At 41.2% G+C, this 5,390-nt stretch overlaps 1 protein-coding gene across 6 annotated transcripts in view; it reads left to right on the top strand.

Annotated features, from left to right (window-relative positions):
* The window catches only part of LOC105535674 (melanoma-associated antigen 2), a 40,058-nt gene that overhangs the window by 30,972 nt on the left and 3,696 nt on the right, over positions 1–5,390 (top strand). For 2 of the 6 annotated variants that reach the window (XM_011974840.1, XM_011974839.1), the window contains exon 1: positions 4,269–4,365. The exons of 2 other annotated variants lie outside the window; for them this stretch is intronic. The gene's annotated coding sequence lies outside the window, so the exon portion shown is untranslated. 2 more of the 6 variants (XM_011974841.1, XM_011974842.1) reach the window with 2 other exon arrangements.

The raw sequence follows: 5,390 nt of genomic DNA, 5'->3' as shown, positions 1-5,390 counted from the left end.
CACATGGCAAATAAGCATAATAAGAGTACTGAGTGTCCTTTGGCATCAGATAATTGTGTACTAAAATGAGATACCACTACACACCTATTAGAATGTCCAAAATCCATAAAAAAGCAAAACAAAGAAAACAAAACCAAGACCAATTGCCAGTGAAGTTGTGGAGCAACAGAAACTCTCATTTATTGCTGGTGGAGATGCAAAATGGTACAGCCACTTTGGAAGACAATTTGGCATTTTCTTAAAAAACTGAACATAGGCTTAGCATAAGATTCAGTAGTCATAATCAATTTACCCACCTGATTTGAAAAATTTATCTACATAAAAACTTGTATATGAATGTATACAAAAGCTCATTTCATAATCACCAAAAATAGAAGTATCCAAAATGTATTTCATTTGGTAAATGGATATATATATATATGTATATGTACAACCAGACAATGATACTACTACTCCTCAATGAAAAGGAATAAGTTACAAGCCACACAAAGTTATACATGACTCTTCAGTTCATTATGCTAGGTGAAAGAAACCAGTCTAAAAAGGCTGCATAGTATAAGATTCTATTTATATGACATTCTGTAAAAGGCAAAATTATAAAGATGAAAACCTATCAGTGGTAGCCATGGGTTTTATCTGACAAACACAAGAGTTTTATCAGGGCAGTCAAACTAGTATGCATAATACTGTAATGGTGGTTGCATGCTTGCTTTGGTCTGAATATTTTTGTTCCCACAAAATTCATGTGCTGAAATACCAAGGTGATGGTAGTAGGTAGAAGGTGGGGTATTTGGAGAATGACTTGATCATGAGAGCAGAGTCCTCATGAATGGGATTAGTGTTTTTATAAAATAGACCCCACAGAGTTCCCTTACCCCTTCTTGCATGTGAGGACCTAGGGAAAAGGCAGCTAGCTGTCTGTGAACTAGGGAACAGGTCTCCACCAGACATGAAATCTGCCAGCACCTTGATCTTGGACTTCCCAACCTCCAGAATGTGAGAAATAAAGTTGTTTGTTTATAAGCCACCCAGTCTACATTACTTTTGTTATGGAAGCCCAAATGGACTAAGACAATGGCACAAGGTATTTGTCGCAACCCATAGATCTTTAAAGCACAAAGAGTGAAGCTTAATGTATCTAAATTTTAAAAGTAACTTAAGAGGTTGGAGAATCACGGGACAGCAGGTAGAATGTTACACAAACACACAAACCTAGCTGTATTATAGATGTATGAAACCACCACAGTGAAGCAAGTGGGGGGGGGGAGTTACCATATTTGGGTACTCCATCAAAGAAATATATATTCTGTAAAGTATAAGTTGGCCAGATAAGTGTGTAAAATAGTTGAACATTTGATAATCATTTATTTAATGTTTTAGATATGAAAACTATTGGCTTTTTGTTTTAAAAAAAATCCTTAACTTTTAAAAATGCATATTAAGGTATTTAGAGATGAAATGGTATAATGCCTTAGATTTGCTCCATATTATTCCAGCAGTTCATATGCAGGTAGGCGAGTGTCTAATGGGAACCAGATTTGCTGTGTATTTAAAATTGTTCATGCTGGGTATCAAGTACCCTGTGTTCTTTATATTAGTTTCTGTTATTCTGTATGTGTGAAGGCTTTCCCTAATAAAACTTTTTTTATCATAAATCTGTCATTAAAAGTGAAATCCTAAATAAAATTGACCACTTTGTAGAAATAAAATAAATAAGTAACCAAACTGACCCAAAAAGAAAAATAAAACTTTAATTAAACTATACAAACTGAAACTGTACAATATTCAAAGCTCAAGCTACCCTCAAGCATTCCAGGTTAGGCAGCTTTGGAAGCCAATTTTACTAAATGATCAGAGAAAACTAACCACCATCTTATATCAACTCTTCCAGAACATACAAAAGATTGATAATTGTTCAATTCATTCTCCCAGACTAGCCCTCCTGGATTCAAAACCAGATGAAGATCACATCCCTCCCCTGATGGAAAAAGAACACCTCAAGTAACCTCCCTCACATAGCAATAAATATCCTACGTAAATTAGTAGCATATTAGATGAATAAACAGGCTCTGCCCAAGGAAATAAAATATGATTTAACATTAGAAAAAAATCTGTTTCATTGTGATTCCTCACATACAAAACGGAGGAGAAAAATTTTGATCATGTCAAAGGGTACAGAAAAAGCTTTTAAAATAAATTTAATATGAGTTCATGGTAAAAAAAAAAAAAGTATTTAGGCAACCTATACTCAAAGAGAACTTCTGTTTCCTAAAATCAACAGTAAACATACTTAAATGTCAAATATTCAAAGAATTATCAGTCAAGTCAGGAATGAGTAGTAGATGCAGGCCATTATCTCTACGTTTGAAATCAGGATTGAGACACAAAGAGCTGTAAGTATCAAAATGAGTAAGTGGTATGAATATTGGAAAAACATGTAATATTTAGTGATAATACCATTATCGATCTTGAAAATTCAAAGGAAAAGGTATGTGGAATATTCAAGTGCATCTGCCTTCAGAACAAGGTGTGCAACAGATTACTACAGCAAAATCAAAATCTTCACCTCACGAAAGCAATAACTAACTAGAACAATTAATAGACAATATACCATTTGTAATAGCAAGAAAATCCAATAATTACTTAAACAGAAGTCTAATAAAAACGTATAAGGTGTTTATACAGGCAGCTATCGAAGTATACTGACATATTCAGAAAAAAAGAGCTTGAAATATATAGAGGAGTATAACATATTCATTCATGGGGAACACAGCAGTGTAAAAATGTAAACTCAGTTTAAATTATTTACAATTTAGTGACTTACCTGTAGCCGCCAACATTACAACAAAATAGGGCTGCTGTGCTCTGCTTCCCAAGTCAAACCTGGAAAATTACACAATGGAAATAGAAAGTAAAAAAAACAGTATCAGCAACAAAATCTACATAACAAAACAGAGAAAGCCCAGGGTGAGACTGAAGGCTGTGTTGACGTGGTACTTGTGTTTGACACTTGCAGTGTCAGTTAAAGGGGGTTAGCGGCAGGGATGTTGGGGAGGTTTGTAGCCTGCCTAGACGGCAGATGAAAGAATGGGTAGAATAAAAGTTTTAAAATTTCCACTTCACTTCATTGCACAATCTGAGGCAGTCCCTGAAAACACGATGCCAAGAGGCCTAGTGTAATAGCAGAACACCAGGAAAATTGGGTTGGTTAAGGCACTATGGCTCCAGGGTTCTGCTAATAACAACCAGAAACCAACATAGTGGGAGAGGAATTACGTTTAAAAAAAAAAATTCTTTCAACAGAACACAAAGACTGGAATAGAACTAGAATAAGATATGAGAGTGAATCATGCATACTAAGGGTGGCTATTACTTCATAGAAATAAATACATATATTGCTACCTACATATATACTTAGAAGATATGTAAACGCTATTTCTTCAATTCAGAGAATAAATCACTTAGGACCAAAGGTTTGCCAAGTGTAGCTCTGGCTGGGGAGGAGCCCCCGTGGGAAGGTGTGCATCTTCTCCCAGAGGTCCCTACAATCGCAGGAGCTCCCACCCTGCAGGGAGCACCTGGCCTGGGACCCGCAGCCATTCTCTACAAGGGGTGCAGATGCGCAAATGCTCAGAGGTGACAGAAACAGTGTATCTCCCACCCATCACTTCATCCAACAGCCAGGAGTGAGGAAGAGGACCCTCCTGAATGAGGACTGAGGGTCCACCCTCCCCCACATAAAGGGACCAGAGAATCCAACTCAGCCCCCTTGTCAGCCCTGGTAAACACTGGCAATGATGTCACCCCGACCACACCCCTCCCCTCAATGCCACTTTGGGGGGACTCAGAGTCAGAGACTTGGTCTGAGCACATACAATCAGCAGAGGATGGCGGTCCAGGCTCAGCCAGGTATCCAAATCAGGATCCTGAGGGATGACCAAAGGCCCCTCCCACCCCCAACTCCCCCGACCCCACCAGGATCTACACAGCCACAGGATCCCCGTCCCAATCCCTGCCCCTAACCTCAACACCATCTTCATGCTTACCCCCATCACCATCCAGATCCCTGTCTCTTATACACATCTAGATGTGTATAAGAGACAGGATCTACACAGCCACAGGATCCCCGTCCCAATCCCTGCCCCTAACCTCAACACCATCTTCATGCTTACCCCCATCACCATCCAGATCCCCATCCAGGCAGAATCCAGTTCCACCTCTGTGGAAAACCCAGGGAAGTGCCGATGCCCGGATGTGACGTCACTGACTTGCGCATTGGGGATCAGAGGGCAGCGAGATTCTCGCCCTGAGCAACGGCCTGATGTCGGGGGAGGGAAGCAGGCCGAAGTCTGGTGAGGAGGCAAGGTGAGATGCTGAGGGAGTACTGGGGCGAGTCTCACCACAGACAGAGGGCCTCAAACAATTCAGTGCTGCCTCTGTTGCCAGGCCTGGACCACCCTGAAACGGAAGACGTGGAAGGCTGAGTCGCCACCACTTCACCCCGCCAACCCCCGCCACTTTAACCCCAGGGAACTCTGGGGTAAGAGCTTTGTGTGACCAGGGAAGGGCTGCTTAGAAGTGGGCAGGGCCCAGACTCAGCCAGGAATCAAGGTCAGGACCCGGAGAGGGGACTGAGCACAACCTACCCCCTGCACCCACCACCATTCCCATCCCCCAACACCAACCCCACCCCCATCCCTCAAACACCAACCGCATTCCCATCCCCACCCCCATCCTGGCAGAATACGGGCTTTGCCCCTGGTATCAACTCAGGGAAGCGCTGGGAATGGCGGCCAGGCACACGGATCCTGAGGTTCACATTTACGGCTAAGGGAGGGAAGGGGTTCGGTATCAATAATTACCTGAATAGAAGTCTAATAAAAATGTATAAGGTGTTTATACAAGCAGCTATCGAAGTATACTGACATATTCAGAAAAAAAGAGCTTGAAATATATAGAGGAGTATAACATATTCATTCATGGGGAACACAGCAGTGTAAAAATGTAAACTCAGCTTAAATTATTTACAATTTAGTGCCTTACCTGTAGCCATCGACATTACAAGCAATTTTGGGCTGCTGTGCTCTGCTTCCCAAATCAACCCTAAAAAGTTATAGAATGGAAACAGAAAGTAGAAAACCAGTATCAGCAACAAAATCTACGTAACAAAACAGGGGCAGCCCAGGGTGAGACTGAAGACCATGTTGAGCTAGTACTTGTGTTTGACACTTGCAGTGTCGGTTGGAGGGGGTTAGCAGCAGGGATGTTGGGGAGGTTTGTAGCCTGCCTAGACGACAGATGAAAGAATGGGTAGAATAAAAGTTTTAAAATTTCCACTTCACTTCATTGCACAATCTGAGGCAGTCCCTGAAAACACGATGCCAAGAGGC

Source organism: Mandrillus leucophaeus, unplaced genomic scaffold (genome assembly GCF_000951045.1).
Source record: "Mandrillus leucophaeus isolate KB7577 unplaced genomic scaffold, Mleu.le_1.0 Scaffold1495, whole genome shotgun sequence".
NCBI lineage: Eukaryota > Metazoa > Chordata > Mammalia > Primates > Cercopithecidae > Mandrillus > Mandrillus leucophaeus.
This window is presented reverse-complemented; position numbering and strand designations above follow the sequence as displayed.